Source organism: Marmota flaviventris, chromosome 5 (assembly GCF_047511675.1).
Source record: "Marmota flaviventris isolate mMarFla1 chromosome 5, mMarFla1.hap1, whole genome shotgun sequence".
In the NCBI taxonomy this organism is placed as follows: Eukaryota; Metazoa; Chordata; class Mammalia; order Rodentia; family Sciuridae; genus Marmota; species Marmota flaviventris.
The window spans coordinates 142,254,128-142,274,557 of NC_092502.1; the positions used below are offsets into that span (position 1 = coordinate 142,254,128).

The 20,430-nt window shown below is 39.2% G+C and overlaps 1 protein-coding gene across 2 annotated transcripts in view; it reads left to right on the forward strand.

Moving 5' to 3' along the window:
- Window positions 1-20,430, forward strand: part of Cdh6 (cadherin 6) — a 119,280-nt gene that overhangs the window by 39,330 nt on the left and 59,520 nt on the right. Inside the window, exon 1 of one of the 2 annotated variants that reach the window (XM_071612629.1) lies at window positions 1,676-1,716. The exons of the other annotated variant lie outside the window; for it this stretch is intronic. The gene's annotated coding sequence lies outside the window, so the exon portion shown is untranslated. Of the gene's footprint in view, window positions 1-1,675; window positions 1,717-20,430 lie in introns of those variants that run through there. 2 annotated transcript variants of the gene reach the window in all.

A 20,430-nucleotide genomic window follows, 5' to 3' on the forward strand; every position in this document is an offset into this window, starting at 1 on the left:
AACAAATCACTCAACTTTATTTCAGTTATAGTTTATAATGACCCATTGAAGTGTCATAATATACTTCCCTAATTAAGAAGTGACAGGAACACAATGTGAATTCTGGTGACGTGAATCAAGGAAAAGGGAGGTGATTTTCTATGTGATCTACCTAGTTCTGAGAGGTGCATGCTCTGCCACATGCTCCATCCTGCCACATGCTCTGCCACATGCTCCATCCTGCCTCAAACACCTTTCAACTCTCTCCAACTTATTTGGCTGGCACTGCTGCTTTTAATCTACTGAAACTCTAGGGGGGATCAACAGGAACACTCTACTTGGAAGGGATCCCTGCCCCCATCTCCCAGTGTCATTTTGTCCTCCATCTGAACTTGAGTGTGCTGGCTATGAACCTGTTTTGATCAGCAGAATTTGAAAATATGGTCTCTCGTGCAGGGATTTTATGTCATTATTTGTGCCCAGGATCTAAATGGGGAAGGGGGTCCCCATGTACCGCCTCTCCTCTAACTGTCTTTCATCCCAGTGTCTGCCTTATTCAATGTGATTCCTGATGCTTAGGGAGTACTGTGAAATCATGCTGATAAGATGGTAAAGAGCAAAATTTATCTCATTTTGGAAGGAAATCCACATAGGTTTGTACTTTAAGAATACATTGCCATTTAGCCATCCTGTATCTTTGAACATGCAGGGGCGGGGAAATAGCTTTTTGGCAAGAGAGTGTGTTTAAGAATGAATGAACCCAGTTTGTTTATTTAAATCTTGCCTTGTTCCAGAGAGGATTTAAGGCAGCTGAACAAGACAGGTAAGCATAAGGAATAATGTTTAATAAATGGTTAGCAGTCGGAGATAGGTTGTTTGGAAAAGAATGAGTCAGAGGATCTGTGTTATCCCAACGCCTAATGGAGCTCTCGGTAGGGTCTCAGGATGTTGTACAGCCTGAGCAGATCTGTGCCCCTAGGTAGATGGAGATGTCAGCAGGTGATGAGAGCCACAATGTTTCCCACATGGTATCAGTGCCCTAGAATATACGACATATGCTGTAAACCACATTATCCATGAGCTATATATTTATTGTCCAGAGAGATCATGTTTTACATGGCTTATACCCGGGTCAGAGCAGGCTGGAGGTGGAGATTCCAGTCTCTATCCAGGTTTATTCCTCACAGATAGTGATAAATCTGAGCTTCTCTCATATTTAATCTCCAACCTTGAACTCAGCATTTTTGATGGTTTGGCCCCAGGCAATTGTATCCTTATAATTAAAAATTGACTTTTCAGTTTTGAGATAGAGGTAAGAAAATGGATTTGACCTTTTTTTCCCCCAATATTTCTTTGTGTGTAAAATTAGGTTTCACATCCTCAATTCTTCTTTCCTGTGTCATATTCTTCCTTTCATGTTTTTTTCTGGAAGACCAAGCAGGAGGAGCAGGAAGACAGAATGAGCTCCTCAGTCAAAAGAGCCCAAATCTCTTGACCCTTACATCATTCACAGTGGGCCATTTATTCAACTTCTCTGAAACCCCAGAGTCTCGGTTTCTGCATCAGTCAGTGGAAATGATAATGTTCACACCCGGATAGGATTGTTGCAGTCATTAATATCCCAAAGATTTTTAATTTCCTTCTATAAAAACGGGTGTGTAGAAGATACTCAATAGATGTTCATTTCTTTCTCTTTAGGTTCTTTCCCTCAATGAAAATTTGAAGGAGAAAACAAAGGTAAACTCTGAAATTAGGACCACTTAAGTCTTTCTTTGTCCTGATATTATTGTGCTTCACTTTTATGAAAATAACACATTGATTTTTTACATTATCCTAAAACTTTACACTTAAGGAATTTTCAATCTGGGGAACAATCAGAAGACAGTGGCAACTGATGATAATTTCATCAGGATGTATTATGCACTTTAAGTATTCTAAAAAACAACCAAATGGAAGAATTGCTCTGCATCTTGAGCAGAATGCCGTATGCACTCTGACTGAGAACTAAAATATGTCCATTGCAAAATGCTATTTCAAAGAAACTAAGGCCGGGCATAGAAGGGACCACCCTATTTTCATACCTTCTCACCCCAAAGCTGTCCTACTTTTCCCCAACCCAAGTCAATCTCTTTCAGTTCATCTGTCCCCTTGAAAGTAGACAGAAAGAACTGTCTTTCTAAATTCTCTCTCTCTCTCTCTCTCTCTCTCTCTCTCTCTCTCTCTCTCTCTCCCTCTCTCCCTCCCTCCCTCCCTCCCTCCTCTCTCTTTTTTCTGTTTTTGCTTAGTTTTGTTTTTACTATTGTCATTCAAAACAAATTACTGAAATCATGGCAATAAATAAGACACTGAAAGGATTATACATGACTTAAAAAAATGAAAATCATAAATTTCAAAATAAAAATAGCATACGTGAAAGGATTTTAAATCTTTGGAAATGCCCCAAAGTCCTCTGAAGAACTACATTGAAAATATTCATCTTGTCTTTCACCATTGGTTAGACAGGATTGACCCAAGCATAAATAATCAAAATAATCAAAAACATTTCTTTTTTTTTTTTTTTTGCTTGTTAAATTACTGTCACTGCAAATAATACTGTTTTCTAATTGCTTACATGCAAAATTTTAGTTGCATTTAAGAATAAATAAGCTTCAGCTCTGAGCTGGGAAACTAACCAGTCTTTCATAATTGTTCAATATAAAAACTTTGTATTATTTCATATTGTTTCAATGTGAAAATCATTTTAATTGAGAGAAAAGTAACACAAAAATTTAGAGCCGAGCCTATTTAAATACTAGGAGCAGCTTATATTGATTAATACCTCAATGGGGATAAATTAGAATAATTGAAATATAATGTTGATAACCTAAAATATCTTCACTTTCATTAGCATCACAGACCTTCTTAGAACAGTACTGTCCACTAGAAATTTAATGAGTCACATATGTAATTGCAAATAGTAACCGTTTTTTAAAAAGTAAAAAGAAGTAAGATTCATTTTAATAATATATTTTATTTAACCTAACATATTCAAAATATCATTGCAAACATGCAACCAATGTGTTTAAAATTACTAATGATACGTTTTCACTCTTTTTTTTTTTTTTGCACCCAGTCTTCAAAATCTGATATTTTGTTCACATCCCAATTCAGACTTGCAATCTCAAGTTCTCAATAGGCCATGTAGCTAAGGGCTACTGTATTTGGTGGCACAGCTCCAGAGTTGTGGACCTCTTTTTGATCTTACTCTTAATTGCATTGTAAGGTATTCAGAAGTTAAAAGCTAGTCTGAGTGTTGGATCATATGTTTACTTCTCTATATAGGTTTAAGAGAAAAATGACACACTTAAGTAGCCAAATGCCAAAATACAATTTTGACTGATAGCTAAAAAAAATGATGCCCATTCATCCTTTATAAAATAATGGGGATGATATTGCCAGTTAGGGCATCTAATTCAATGCACCATGCGTGTGTGGTTCTGGAAATCATAACCATTCCTCTGCAGGGCATCACAATGATAAAGATATACTGAAATCTGGTAGATGTGGAAATATTAAAAGAAATAGTATGAGAATCTTAGAATTTTATAGCTTGAAATGTCCCTGGAGGAGAACATCTCCAGCCCTCTTATTTTACAGTTGAAGAAACCAAGGACTAGAGAAGTTAAATTTGCCAAGGGCCACAGAACTTATTAGGAATACAGGGGAAAAAAAAAAAAACAGAAAGTAGATATCTTGGTTTCAAGTTCAGACCTATTTTGTAAATAACGAAAAGTTGTTTAGTTATTGCTTGAATACTTTAAATTATTTCCCAATCCATATTTCTAGTTCATATTATTTCAGTGGGAGATTATTTCTCCATTTATGTTTAGAAGCTTTTAAAAATAAAATTCAGCTTATTAGAAAACATTGATATAAAGACATGAAATGGTATTAAGAACCATTCCTAGAAGTATATAGAAATACACACTTGCAAATGAATGGTTAATAAAACCAACTTTAAAAGCAAGGTGAATTTAGGCTTTGTCCTGATTGTAACAAAATATGTGACTTGCCAGGACTACTTCTCTTTATCCTCATGGGCAGTTTAAAGGTGGTGCATGTGATGAAAAGTGAAGACTCTGACAAGGCAAAAGCACAGTATTCATTTTAAAGCCCACTTGCACAAAGGTTATATATTAGAAGAGTCACAGAGGAACCCACAGCTCTTTGGCGCTGGATGAAACATGCTTTCCAGTTTTACCAGCCTTCGCTTTATCAAGAGATGGTCTGGCTTCTCTCTAGTCCAGGGGGAAAAAAGCCCATAATTTTAACACAGACAATTCTTCAAATGGTCTTTTAGATAAATGAACAGGATTTCACTGTCTCTCTCTCTTTTTATTCATATCAATTCATTACCTGTGAATTTTTCTGCAAAGCAGGGAATGAATTAGACCAGCAGGTCTCAAAGTATGGACTAATGAACCCTCAATCCTCCAAGACAATCTGGGGTAAAAAGAAAGTCCCTGGACTTAGAAGTCTGTGAGATTCTGTTCTCTGTATCACTGTCATGAGATCTGCAGCACACGTTAGCATATTAAAGACTCTGAGAAGACCTGTGATAAAGGAAAAAACTATTCCCCTTTGTTGAATATTGATTTACCCAAGTTATATGACCTTAGCAATTTTTTTTCCTCTGTAGCATCTGTAAATATCCCAAGGAACAATGGTTCTGTGGAACACAATTTGGGAAATGCCAGCTTTGTGTGTTCTTTGATTTGGGGTGAAGAGGAAGCAGCTGCACCTCATCAATGATGAGAAGCAATGATGCATGTATGGCACTAAGGGAGTATGGCCACCAACATCAGCATTCTGAAGCACCTTGACCTTCACTTAAAGACAAGGTGTTGTGATACAGATAATTCAGGTCACTCTTGGAGCAGAAAATATGACGCTGTATAAATGACACCACCACTTTATACCCCATGAGCAGCAGCTCCCTCAAGAATTCCCCACCTTTATGAAAACCTCACTCTTTCTGGGCACAGTGGCGCATGCCTATAATCCCAGCAGCTCAGGAGGCTGAGATCAGGAGATCACGAGTTCAAAGCCAGCCTCAGCAATGACAAAGCGCTAAGCAACTCAGTGAGACCTTGTCTCTAAATAAAATACAAAATAGGGCAGGGGATGTGGCTCAGTGGTTGAGTGCCCCTGGGTTCAATCCCCGGTACAAAAAAAAAAGAAGAAGAAAACCTCACTCTTCTCAGAAAGCTACCAGCTGCCAGGAAGAAATAGCCATTTTTATTTATTAATATCAATTCATTTTCCCCACAATTAGAAAACAGTGCCAGGATTCATTCCAACTCTTCTCCGTGCTTATCTGGAAACAGAGTAGAGAGTAGAAAAAAAGGGGCGTGTAACAATATTGTCATTCTAAGTTGTGTGGAACAGAACGCGGCATGCTTTTATTTTTCTGCAATTGCTACATTCTTTCATGCTCTCTTGAACCTTTTTTCCCACCCTATAAATGCTATCCTGGAAAAATTCCTCAACTTTGTGGTTGCTCTGTTATTTTTATGGCCCAGGGTAGTCATGTTCAGCTTGGCCTCCCCCAGACTGGATTGTAGATAGGCTGCTTCCCCTCTTTCCTCCCCTCAGTCTTCTATTTATAACTCCTCATCACCAGGTGCAAAGAGGAGAGAGATGAAGAAAGCTTGTCTTCCCAGTTATAGTGTCCCTTGACCCACCTTCACTAGCCTCAGTGCTATCTCACATGGGAGCCAAATATGAGTTTTCAGACATCCAACACACACCTACAGTTTCCAAGGTGAGAGATCCACTCTAGCTCAGCCTCTTCCATCCCTGTGTTTGATCTCCTTGTAGTCTCTAGCTGTTTGTATGTCCTCATCCACAATGCATCCCTCTTGGATTGAATACAGCATAAAGGCTGTGACCAGGCTCTCTTCTGAAGTTCCACTGATGGATGAGGAAATCATCCTCTGAAGTGGTGTGCAATCAGTTGAGGTAATGCCAGCTGCTGTAACAGGAAAACCTGAAAATTAAAGTGGCTTAACCTAGCAAATGATTTTTCTTTTAAGTAAAACTCAAAGAAGGTCAGATAATGATGTCCTTCAGAAACCCCGGCTCCTTTCATTTTATAGTTTTGTCCTTCTGTAGAGCCCTGGGGTTATTCACAGTCAGCCTCTGAGGAAAGAGATTGCAGAGGATTATAAGGGAGGTTTTTAGACAACAGACCTGGAAGTTGCATATAATACTTTCCTCACAACCTATTGATAGACATGTGTCATACGGTCACATCTAGCTGCAAAGTAGATTGGGAATTATAGCCTGTCTATATGCCTGGGAGGAAAAAGGAAATGTGTTTCATTTATTAGTGACCATATTGTATTCTCTTATGTAGAGTTCCCTGCTCCTCCATAACATTTTACCACCTTACATGGCAGTACTTGGTGTCAGATTCCTGAGTTTTGGGGCTCTATCAAACATTCCACAACACACTGGCATCTTTTTTTTCCCCATTGACCCAATGGTATGCAGAGCCTAATAACCATATGGAAATCTCAATGTTCAATTAGTGGGCCTGTCATGATGCCCCTAATAGAAGCAGTTTTCCTTTGCATTATAAAATCTTGAATCCAGCAAAGCTCAAATCTGTGGGTTTGAGCAATAATGTTTTTTGAGATCAGATTTAGATGTTAATAATAAAAGTTGTCATTCTACCCCATTAATTCTGTGTATAGAGAAACTACACCCTATGTTACTGACTACATCAGAGGATCCTATAGGAGAGTCATCCAACTTCCCAACGTTGTCTCTCAACAGTTGTTATATATGAGTTCTCAATATGGCCAATCCACTCTTTTTTTAAACTTGCTGCTTCAGGTTAATAGGATACATGGTAGAAGTCAGAAATTTCCATTGACATCCACCCACTGCTTTGCTTTTCCTTCCCCCTTGTCCAGAAGCAATGTTAGGGACTCACTTTATAAAAAAAAAAAAAAAATCTTGCCACATAAGTCCATGGATGGTTGTAGTGACAGAATCATGGCACTCAGGGAAGGCAAATTCATATTTAGGGTTAATGTCTGTTCCAGGAGGGAAGGGATCTAATGGCACTGACCTGGAACCAAGTTACTGCCTGGTCCTCCCCATACAAGAAGAGTTTATTTGCATTTGGAGGACAGCATATGCTATATTTGGACACAATTCTCCAAGTCATTCTCTGCTTAAGCTGTAACACTTTGAAGAGTTCCCCATCAAGTGAAGTCTCTCTTATCCTAATCAATTTATGGGATGACTCAGTTTACCACCCCACCAAGAAAATAACCACAGTGCATGTTCCCAGGCCAATGGACTGACATAATGAGCCCACTAAGGGTTGGACTTCACCCAAAATTCCATTTTTCCTTTGACTTCCATAAATCTCCATTCTAACCAATGTACCACAGTGGTGTCTGGGCCCCTGAATTATCCTCGGCTCAGAGCCACTGTCCATAGCCCTACCCCAAATCAGTTACTCAGTATGTAGTTAGAATAAATAAACCCAGGAACTAGATCTCTACATTGCCTCCCTAACCTTTAGAATGTGAGCATCGTAATGGAAAGACCGAATGGAAGTCAATGGTAGTCCCTCTTTAATAAGTACCATACCACCAGTCGAGTTTTAGAGATCTGCAACCATCAAAAAACATGAAGAATGCAGGATGTCTCCCTTTCTTTATCACAGTAACTCTGATAAACAGCCACTGTCCCTTGGAGGAAGGCTAGAATATGACATCAAAAGATATTAAACCTCCTCTTTGTTTAAAAGTACTAAGTCATGGAACTAGCAGGGATGAAGACTTTTCCTAACTCAGCTGAGTCTTGGAATTTGCTTAGTGATTTGGTGTCTCTATGTGGTGATTCTGCATTCCAAATCTGGAGTTTTTCAGCTCTACAGATGAAGAAGGACCTCAGCAGACTATCTTAGTTCTAGGATGTCCATGCTGCATTACCCACTGTGAAAGATTTCTGGGAGTCACCCCTCTCTATTCACTATTCTGCCTGGGGTACCTGTTATGATGCCACACCCACCTTACCTCTTGAGGTCACATGCTGCACCTTGCCTTTGCCACCTCGCTCTAATAGGTCACTGTGGCAGTATCAGCATCTCCATATTCATCATCAGTCTATAGAGAACAACTTCTCAGCACTTTGCAAAGATGCTGGTGTATTTTCTCAATACTCCCTTAAAGAATGGAGTATTCCCTGGGGCAATTGGGGGCTGGAACAAGAAGACTAACTAATGGTGATAGATGAACAGTCACAAAAGATGGGCACTTCAGCCCCCTATCCTGCTAGGTCCCTAGATTTCTTCTGCTGTGTTATATCAATGAATCTGACCTTTCAGCTAAATTTAACATGGGCCATTATTAAAGCCAGTTTTGAGCAAGCGGAAGAATATCTTGTGAATGCACATGTGCCCAGTCTATAATTGTGCTCCTCTCTACTTGGTATAACAGTCTTAAAATCCATTTCCATGCATATTTCTGGAAATTCTTTTGGTGAAAGAGACTCCTAGTAGATTTGACTTTGTAGTGGCCACATGGAATCTGCTGAAATCTACTGCTGGATATAGAAGTGGGGGCAGCGAGGGTTGGTAGGATGAGAACCTGAGGAGAATCAGCACCCCCTGCAAGCTTACTGTCCTGATTGGGGTCACTAGGCCATTGTCAAGCCAGACTGCATCATTCTCAATAGACAGAGGAGGAGGGCCTGCCTTTTCTAGCAAAGCAGATTCAGGGAGCTAACAGGCTTTCAAGTATTGAGGTCACCTGAATCTTCCATGTCTCAAAGATTTTAGTGAAAATAGCTCTTGCAGTTTCTACTTGCAACCTCCCTCTCCCTAGGACTCACACCTGAGTCCCTGGGGGGACAGATCCAAATGGCAGCATCGTGCTGTGCTCAGAATTGTTCTTCCCCATGTGATGGCTGAGGTTTCACTCCTCGTTCAAGCTTGCCCACTTGACACTTCTCCCCTGAGAACCCTTGTCTCCTGGGAAGCCTCATAGTGCCTGTCTCATGCTCAGAGAGTCTGGGCAGTCCAACCCCAGGAGTCTGGCAGACACATCTAAACCCGCTGGATCCCAGAGGTAAACACAGTTCATGCTCAAACAGGGAGTCCTGCTACATATATCTTTAAAGCAAACCTGCATTTTACCCACTGTCTGTTCAACAAAGTCAAAGATATCACAGGAAAAGTTTGCTTCCCATCTCTTACAGATTGGGGACCAAACCTATAAATATTACTGTTAAAGGAAAAGCTCAAGATGTGAGTTTGATACAGTTTTAAAGCTCATTTCTTTTTATGACAATTTCACACCGATTTTGTACGGACTTGGTTTTATGGTCAAATCAAACTCTAAGTGCTAGGTTACCTGCCTAGGGAAGTTAAACATGTTGCAATGACTTCCTTTTGGTGTCATATTTATGGGGTTTTTTTAGTTTTATTTATTATGGGGAGTTTGCTTATTTTTCCTAACTGAATTAAAACAGATTTATATATAACAGGGATGAAGACTTTTCCTAACTCAGCTGAAACTGAGTTACCAAAATAATGAGGAAAACGATCTATAATCTGGGGTACAAGAGAAAGGGCTGATACACTGTTTAGGTGACAGTGCCAAGGCCATGCTGCCTTGCTGGAATCAGCCAGAGTTTGTTAGCAAATAGATGTGTGAATGTTTCCCAGGGACTGGCCCCTTGGGAAAGGATAGGCCTGGGGCCATCTGGGGCTCTGTACAACAGGGCTTCCTAGAGGAGCAATGCAGCCCCAGCAGAGTCTAGAAGTGCCTGGATTCTGTGGAAGATGTCCTTCGAGACCAGTTTGAATAGAACCATATTTGCCTAGGGCACAGGATCTGTCGTAGAAGAGAAACCAGAGTTAGGGGACCTCTGAGAATCTCATCAAGAGTGCCTCCTGGACAGCAAAAGCTCATTCTGATCATATGCCTGAGCTTGAACAAGCGTCGGTTTGAATCATTTTCCAAGCCCAGAAACATAAAGAAGCATCCCATAGCCTCGCCATTCCTCCCCAGCAACTACTTAACCACTTACCTGGCACAGAACTCAGAGCTAATGGATTGGGGCTAGGAGCTGGGAGAGAGGGATGAACTGCACGCCTTTCCCAGTGCAGACCCTAGCAGAAAGCAAGATGCAGCTGAGGAGGGAGAGTCTCAACTGAATGTGAAGTTTTGATCACAGCAAGCACATGACTCAGTCTCATTACTGAAATGAGAGTAGCCTGTGTCTATGAACTGAAAAGTGCCCACTCAGGGGCCCCAGAAACAAACATTGTTTCTACTGAATAAAATTTCAACAGACAATTGGGAGATGGTTTAGCATTTTGATTTCAATCTTTTTCTCTGTTAAAATTATAAATAGACCATCACAGTTTGTCCTTATTCTTCCTTTTTCCCTCTCCCTGTTCGTCTCCCTCTCCCTCCCTCCCAACCACTGGGCTTAGTCCAAGTTTCCAAGCGCCATCTTACCTCTGCAAGTTTCTCAGCCTGTGTGTTTTAGCTTACGGGGCCAGAAGGACTGGGGCTAGCAGGGGAAGCAGTGGAAGTTTTACTTTTAAGTCAAATAGTTGTTTAACCTATCAGGATGGCCGAAAGTTGAGAGCCAATACAAACCACAGCTGTTCTTTATTGTGAACTTTTATTTATGAGAAATGTCCCGTAACCTGATCAAATGACCCAATTGTCTATATTGCCAGCCTCCCAAAGGATTTTTTTTAGCTTCCATCTTTCTTACTCTGCAAAGCTATCCACAAATTTCCTGAAATTCCTAAGATGGCATGCGACCTCTGTTGAGCATACACCATAATCTCCAGAGCAATTCTCCTGACCTATCTCAATGTTTCCATGATGAACTCCCAAAGAAGGATGTACAGAGAGCAACATAGAGGAGCACAGGCCTTACCAGTGAACATTTAGTAAAGAATAGAAATTCGTTCTCCCCATTCTCTACCCCCATCTAATTGTTCTCCATTCCTCAGCCAAATGAGTTAATAATGTAAATTAAAATGGTGAGAATAATCTAGAAATAGAAAACCTACCTTGACTGTATTTCAATTTGGGATGAAGCAGATCATCGGAGGGAAAGAGCTCCCCTATCATTTGCACATGGCACTAAAAAGCACTCTATGGACGTACAAGTGTTTTATCCCACATGTCCCAAAAGGGCCATTCTTAGGCCCAACATTGAGCCAGAGACACCAGAATATCAGATTACAAGAAAATCTGAGACGCAAAAATGATTTTGTTAATAAAATAATTTAATTCTCTCATTGAGGAGAATGCAAAATATGCATAAGTGTTTAAGACAAACTTAAAGACTTTAAATTTCCCATTTGGGATTCTGCCCTCCGCCCTCCCTGGTATCCTTACTCAGGACATCTTTGCTGAAAAGTTTGAAAGTAAGCCAGCTGCCATAAAGTCAAAAGTTATCAATGATCAAAAATTATAAATTCACCAAAACTTTGCTTTAAAAAAAAGTGATAATAGCTATAATGTCTCTACTCCTTTTGTACACTTGGTCTTTGTGTCTCCACATTAATATCATAGGACCCAAATATGGTCATCCTTAGTTTACAGGTGAAAAAGGAAGAACTTCAAAAAGTTAAATAACATGGTCAAAGTTACACAAGTAAAATTTTCAACCCATTTCTCATTGACACAAAGTCCATTGTCTTGACAAGAATATTCCACCTACTTCTATCAGGTGGCTTTTTGGTTTGCTCCCTTCACACTGACTGAGAAATATGCCTTGTCCAGGCAGACAGCCAAGGATGCTATGTGGCAGGTGTCTTGGTGTCTCATAGGACAATTTCAACTACAATCCCTCATCAAACAGATAAAGTGCCAAATTCATTTCTTTTTAGTTATAAGCAGTAGGAAATGCTGTGCCTGCAGACAGCAATCTGTTGAGCTATAAAAAGTGGCAATTCACGCTCTTTTTTAAAAAACTTTTCATTTCACTTTAAATTAAAACAAATATTTTCCAGTTGGTGGAAGCATCTGAATATAAAAAAATTTCAAAGCACTTGTATTATCAAATTTATTACCAAAGCTTTAGGATGACCCCTATCTTGTTCTTCTTAGTGGTTTTTCAGGTTTATATGGAGTGTGGCTAACTCTAATTGCATTAGCAAAATAAAAGATCCTTGAAAATTACTCCACAGCCCAAACACATACAACCACAAAAAGCTCAACAACAAAGAGCTTTGAGAGGTTATTTATTTGCTAAAATCTTATTCTAGAGATTTGTTCCATATGGTTCAATGTAATTTGGTTTTAAAAACTAAAAGCCTATCATATAAACTCAGGTGCCTAGCCAACATAAGGAAATAGTTTTAAAGGCTTTTATTAAATATGTGTGTTATATATTTCTTCTTTTAAGCAATTACACTGTTCACTGTGGCCAAGAAAGCTTTCTTCTTAATGATATTAAAACAAGAAAAAAGATTCATTGGCATGAATACGATATTTAACTGTTCAAATTAAAAGCAGACCTCAAAGCAGTAATTCAAAGCAAGTATTTGAAATAACTTTTCTGTGAACTAAAGCTGGTAATGACTTAGCAGGGGGAGAAAAAAAAAACACCTCTCTTTCCTTTTTCCACTCATTTCCAACTATTCTGGGCCAAGGTATTTCCTGCTAATCATACATATTTTATTTTCAACCAACTTACTAGGCCCCTTAATTTTAAAAAGAATCCCATAGTAAAATACTTATTCAACATGATGAAAGTTCTCGTGCTTGTGCAATTGCTATTTCATGACAGCCTTCCCTTTATATAGCTCTTTTCATCTCTTTGCTTTAAGGACTTGTTTTAGACTATAATTATTCTTGAGACTACAGGTTAATACTACCATTAAATCTTGTATAGGTGGATGATAAATTGGAGGCTAACAAGTTGTACTGATCTCTTCTTCAGAATTCTCCTTGTTTGAACTCAACCACCATAAAGCAACATGAAAAAATGTCTACATTCCAGAAATCTCCCACAATCAAAACATAACACACACACACACACACACACACACACACACACACACACATACACACACACACACCTTAAATTATACTGCCAAAGTGTCTAGATATTATGAAGGATTGTGGGTTGTCCCTTGTAAATATCTTCCACTGGTCCCATGGCAGGCATTCTGGGGGAGATTTCTAAGTAATATATGTCACACTTTACAAATTTTGTTTGGTGGCTTTAACTACTTCTAAAACATCTTAATCTCTTTCTCATCCCCTCAATGGCAATTAATGTTTTCTTAAAAACTGGAAAGTGTTTCTTTACTAAAAATCTTCTTCAACACAAAAATGATAACTAAATGAGATTATGCATGTGTGAGTTACATTTAACCATCCCACAACCTATATATTTATCATATACTTCAGAAAATTGTGCTGTGCATGATAAATGCATACAATTTTATCTGTCAGTTTAAATAAATACATTTGAGGGGAGGGAAGTCCAGCTGAGCCTTACTACTTAGAATCCATTTTTCTTCTCTTCAAACTGAAAGGATGTTCCATTTTCTACCTTTTATTTTTGTCAGCTGATATAGCTATGTTATCCTCTGTAGCTGTGTTTGATTCGTTGTCCTCTACCCAGGTGGCAGCACCATTTGGTATTATTCATGGCTTGACCCTGAGAACAATCCAACATAATTTTCCTCTCATGTTACTCCACTGACATCACCCAACGGACTTGATGGTGAAATGAAGACTTCAAGAATTTGGAGGGAGTGTGAAAAGTAGACTTGTAAGGAGGGGCTCCCTGGATTTTCAGAAATGTGGCCATCCATGATAATGAAGAAACAAGAGTACATGAATATAACAGAGACCAAAAGTTTCCCATATATCAAAACTCAGGGTCTCAGAATCAAACATATTTGGAAAAACGATTATGAGAAAGGCCAAACTCCTGGTAGCATCTGTACTTCTACTTAAAGTTCTACTTTCTCTGACTTCCTCTGAATCCCTCAAGGTCTTAAATAATTGATATAGGGCTAAACTGGAAGGATACCTAAGAGATGGGTGGGCCAAGTTCCTCTGAACCAATAGAATTCCAACAAAGGAGAACAGTTTTCAAACGTGAGTCAAAACCTTGCATTGTTTGAACAGAACCCATACCCGGGTATAACTAATGGAGAATGACTGGCCAAAAAAATAGACATACTAGAACACAGATTTGGTTTCACAACCAGAGATCACAATGCCTCAGGCAGAGTCATTTGGGGTCTGGATGCTCCTCAGGAGAACACCAATATCTCAGCCTGAGACTAAAGAATGTTTACCCAAAAAGACAGATGAAAATGGATGCCCTTCACTAGATTACAAACCAGTATGCTCGTCCAAGCTTTTGAGAAGAATCAGTTATCTGGAATTGCTACCAGGGAAGAACTGTCTAAACAGATCTTCTAGAATCCAGAATTCAGATATGGTTTCAGAAAAAAAGGGCCTGGCACTCAGGCTAGAGTGGAGGTGAACCTGTGAATTGCTCGGCAGGAAGCCCAAACCAGAGAACTCAAATGACTTTTTTGGTTTTTTGTTTTTGGTTTTTTTTTTTTTTTTTTTTTTTGTGCATTGTCCCAAGCAGCTCCCTTAATGTCCCTCCAATTCTTTCTGCAGCAACCAGTCATTTGTACCAGTTCTTCCTCCATACTACACATCCTCAGTTCTTGGTATCCCTCTGAGGGCTTTATCAGCCAAGCACCATGAACCAGGGTGCTCCAGCCATCCTAAGCTATGCCAGAGAGAACCCCCACCTTCCTCTTGGTTTTTCATGTGTCACATGTCAATAGTAGCAGTGCTGGAAGTGGGGCTTTCATATACTCAGACTCCTTCCAGCCCCCGCACTGAGAAAGAAGCTAGGAGATAAGACACCAAGCACACTCGCCTGGCAGTTTTGCCTTTAAAGGACTCTACTCAACCTCAAGGTCATCATCCCAAGCAACGGTTGCAGGGGCTGGGTCAGTAAAATGCTTATGGGATGGTGGGCAGAGGAGCAGCACGGTGGTCAGGTCTAATAGGCAGCTGAAGAAGGGCACTTTTTTCAGCAGCCTGCACACACCCAGACATGACTGTGGCAGCAGCAGGCACTATCAATGGAGGAGCCACCTCAGCCACTTGAGCAAGGGCATCAGCCCCCTGCAGAAACCTCAAGCCATTTAGGTCAACTCCTATGAACCTCAGATTCAAAAAAGGGCACAAGGAAGAAGACCACAGGATCCACAGGCAGGGACCCTCACCACTCAAACCAGCAGAGTTTCAAGCTCTGTTGGTCAGGCCCTCCAGGGCACCAGCTATGAGAGGTGCAACCCCATCCAGGCTTCCCCTTCCTTGGATACAGGATCAGTGTGAAACACAGGAGGATGAGTAGAAAACACATTGCATTCAGGAGCCAGACTAAGGGAAGAAGCAGCAACAACCACTCGAAAACCCAAGGGGAGTATTTTGACTCAGTCCTGTGACAGCACAGAATTTCTGCCTTCACTTCAGGGCCTAAGTGATTTCCACACTCCATCCTGCCCCTGGAGACACCATAGACATGAGGCCATGGACACCTTCACTGAACTCTGAAGAACCAAAGCATTTTCAGAGTAAATATCACCTCCTCTTTGCAGTCATCTCTTTCTGGCCAGTCTGAACCACGCACGAAATAGAATCAAACCAAGGCGAGAACAGGTTTCAGAGGACTTATCTGCCATTTTTCTCATCTGTGAAGTTCAGAGGTCAAACATAAAGACAGATGGATGGGTAAAAAATAGGGAAGTGCCAGATTTCCTTATCCTGTGAGTCCATGACAAGGAATTTTTATCCTGGCCCTGAGAATTGGAGAACTGAAGTTTCCTTCTCCCTCCATCTCTCAGGGATGGGCTCCACATGCTTATTCATAACACTGAGTAGTCTTCTTGTGTGGTTTGCCCTTCAGACATTGAGACAGAGAGAAAATGACAGAGAAACTTAGAATAGCAACTGCACAAAGTCACTGAACAAAGTGTGTGACCGTTAATCTTCCCACATTCTTAGCATTTTTGTATATTGACAAGCCCATCTACCCGTGAAGTGACCCTCTTTATTATAAATAAATTATATGCCAAGTTTAGAAAAATACAAATGAGATTCCTAAAGAAAGCAAGCTTTTTATTTTCACTTTCAAAATGACACTTCAGAACTTTTATCAAAAACTCCAGGTCAAGCAAAATAAAGATTGTACCTAATCTCATTTCCAAAGAGCTGGAACTGCATTTTCTAGATACTTTAGCCCATATCCATCAAAAAAAAAAAAAAATTCTGGGACAAAAACCCTGTATTGGAGGCCTGTACTGCTGATCCCTTGCATCTTAATTAATGGTTGCCTATGACCTGGAGCTCCAAGTATTGCACTTCTCGCTTTATTTGTAGTTGGCTGTGATTCAATTAACTGAAAATTTTTGCTGTGGCTAAAGAAAATGTGAAATGGGGTATTTATAACCATGGATACCTAATTTTTATTTACAGTCATCTGAAAGAAATTCTACATTAATGGCAGAACCATCACGTCTTCTAAACTCAGAAGGTCAGAAACACCTAACTTTCGAAGATGCTTTTAATGTGTGTCATGTGGTGTGTCTGTCTGTCTGTCTGTGTGTGTTTAATTAGAAAAAAAATACTTTTTTACAAAAAAAAAAACAACTTTTAATGTGTTATGGAAAAAATAGCTACATTCAAGCCCATTAAGCAATTGCTAATCAAATAATAATTGTGGATGCTGCAAGTGAAACTATAGCTGCGTTTGACAGTAGCTTATAGGACTAAATTATGTTTTGGCTTAGTTTTCATATTCAGGGAAACTCATTTCATAATTGGTAGGTGTGCAAATATGCTGGCACTTCAAGTTCTTATTTTATAAGGAAAAAAATACATTAGGAAATTCTATTTCCCCTGCCAGCTAAAATTAATAAGAGCAAATCAATGGCATGCTTAAGTATCAAATTGTGCTTTTTTTACCCTAGGTATAAAGTTTTCCCTTTTTTAAAAAAAGAAAAGTAATGCATACATATTTGTTTTGGTTTTTAAGAAGGTTGCCTTTTATGGTACTTTGACTTACATTCTTCACTGATATCGATTGATTGCTCTATCTGCTCTTTCCACACACTTTTTATAGACAATAATATTGAAAACAGTCCTGGCTAAGATTTATTCATTGCTTATGGGGCATGATAAGAACACTAACTCTGTACTTCAGGGCTGTGCCCTCACGCCCTAGTCACCTCCCAAAGGCCTCACTTCCAAATACCATCACATTGTGATGAGATCTTAGGAATTTTGTAGGGACACAGACACTTAGTCTATATCACTGTGTCATACTTAATTTTTATAACAAACTTGTGACATGTAAGACTCACAACTCTTTTAGCTGGAGTGGAATTTCAAGCCAACATCATTTAGCAGACCTGCACAGGTTCCTACCAGACGTCTGGGCTTGAGAAATTTGGTGGATTTCAGCAGTGTGGGACAAGCGACAACAGGACTGATGTAGGTTGTCTGTTTTTCAGAAGCATTTCTGAATGAAATTGTTAATACTGGAATAGTTTATGCGAGATCTATCTTAGCAAATAAATCTTGAAAAAAATCTTTGGGGCTGGAGATGTGGCTCAAGCGGTAGCGCGCTCGCCTGGCATGCGTGTGGCCCAGGTTCGATCCTCAGCACCACATACAAAGAAAGATGTTGTGTCCGCCAAATACTAAAAAATTAATATTAAAAATTCTCTCTCTCTCTCTCTCTCTCTCTCTCTCTTTAAAAAAAAAAAATCTTCTTCTTTTTAAAGAAAGAAAAGGTAAATACCCATGATGCTATTTAGGAGAATAATGTTCTTAGTGAGGATAGTGATAAGTAATGGAATATTTGTATTTTTATCTCTCTAAAAGATTTCAACATTACTTTGGATACTTTTTCTTCTGACTTTTCACAAAGTTACTGAGATAACAGGTCATATCTCAAAGAGACTGGTTTCATTTTGGTTTGGGCAGATCATCAATTGATTTCCAATACCAATCTTTACTAGCACAAGCAATCAATCATAGCTTACATTAATAGATGGAGAAAGAGGGGAATCTAAAACGATAAAGTTGAAAAGTGGGTGACATATTAAAATTAGAACTAAAATCTCAATATCATCAAAATGTTCTACACATATGCTCTTTCTATTTTAAAAAAACTATTTTTCCTGTGCTTTTAAATAATTAAAAAGCCCATGCTGACCTGTTAAAACAGCAATGTCTGAACATTCTGATGTTGTACCAGGAAATAAACGAATAGATGAAAGAAATTGAAAGCACTTGAGTGGTGACTGCAGAACAGCAAACAATGTGCAATTATTTGGAGCAACAGCTCATTTGGAAGAGCTTTCCCCTGGCCTCCGTTGTGTTTTGGCGCCCATTGTTGGGAATCGCGCACGCGCACTCTGACAGCGCGGTGGTTGAATCCGAAATTGAACTTCTTTGACGACGGCAGCAAAACTTGACAAAAGATGAATGTGATTCCTTTGTTGTTTCTCTTCTTCTTCTTTCACGTATTTAAACACGTATTAATTAACTTGTTCTGGCAAGTGTTTAGTAAACATTGAACAAGGGCATTTCTTTAGTGGTATAATTAAAATTCTCTTTTAAAATGTTTTGCGTGATATTTTATGCGCAATTTGACTCAAGTAAACGGAGATTCTAATTAAAGTTTTTAAATGAAGGCAATCAAAATTGATACAACACCAAGCATCCCATTCAAGCACATTGTCTTCCTGTCTGGTGCAAGTTTCATTTGATGGTCAGTTAACATTAGCCCGAATTAGTTACGATGTCCCCACCATCACAAGCCCCCTCCACTTTGGTTAGTCTCAAGAAAGAAACCTTTCAGTGTTGCAGTGTGCACCTTTAATGGGTTATACATTATTTATTAAATTGCATTTCTTCTAAGTTATTACACCAAGACATTCGGAGAAGCATCTAATTTAGGTTATGAATCCTCTGCAAATAAAGTGTTACATAAAACACACTGAGTGAACAAAGCTATCCAAACAGCAAGTGAAGCTTTGCTTATTTCCTTCCTGCACCTCCATAAATACTGCCATCCTTTGGAGTAAGAATAGCCATGGTAGCTTTTCATTGCTTACAGGCAAAGGTCTGAAGCACAATAAAAATATCTAGATCATTATCCCTCTTTGCACTGTGTGCGGGTGTGTAGGTGGGAAAGTGAGGCGAGATGGAAAAGAGTTTCATTTTGCTTGTAATACATTGATTGGCCTGAAGTGAAAGATATTTTTAGGGAACCTTTAAACTCCCCATCTTTAAATTATTCATATTTTTCCTCTTAGTGATGTTGTAAACAACTCCAAAAAGCAAAGCTTTAAATACAAGAATTGTTGGCAAATAATAAATGTTTTACTGGCTCTCAGCATTGCTGATGTCTCTAATATCTCGTTTTAATTAGTGGGGATTAAAACAGATTCCTCCTGATCACTTTCTTCAGACCTCAGGTTGTTTATGTGAGCTGGCTAGGAGTAGGAAGTCCCACTCTGAAAAGTAGAACTAGAGTCTGCACTTGGGAACTTTTCTGCTTTTGTTTAAAAAAAAAAAAAAGCAAAACCAAATGTAACCCCAACTCCATGGGCCTGCCTAATTCTGGGGTTTACTTAGCAAACCCCCTTGGCTTTGTTTTAAGTAACAATGGTGATAATTTGGTATCTCCCTAACAGTCTATTCTTTTTTTTAGAGTTTGGAAGAGAAAAAGGGGTGTTATTTATCAGGCACAGCCACTAAAACCCCAAGACTTTACTACTCTTGACTTAAAGATATAAAATTGGAAGCATGTTTTATCAAGCCACTTACCAGTATCTTATACCTAGTAGTGGCTGATGCTGGTATACAGATGGGTACACTGGCTCCAGTGTACGTCTATCCATGATACTATTTTGTCCCTAGGTATTAGCATCTCAGCACTGATTTCATACCTGAAAAATGCTCAAAAAAGTAGAAGAGTTTGCTTCTCGCATGGAAAGAAGAGAGACATAGGCCCAGAAAGTCCATCTCTTCTAAATAACATTATAGTGACTTTTTTATTTTTAAAGAGAGAGAGAGAGAGGGAGAGAGAAAAAAAAATTTTTTAATATTTATTTTTTAGTTTTTCAGTGGACACAACATCTTTGTTTGTTTGTGGTGCTGAGGATGGAACCTGGGCCACACGCATGCCAGGCGAGCGCGCTACCGCTTGAGCCACATCCCCAGCCCACTATAGTGACTTTTGACAATAATTTTCTTCCTATTTATTCTACCCACCCATGCTTCCTCAAGCCAAATATTTAGGAGAACTGAGTTTTTTCCTTAATAATTTAAGACCAACACCATGTATTTTCTGGAGCTG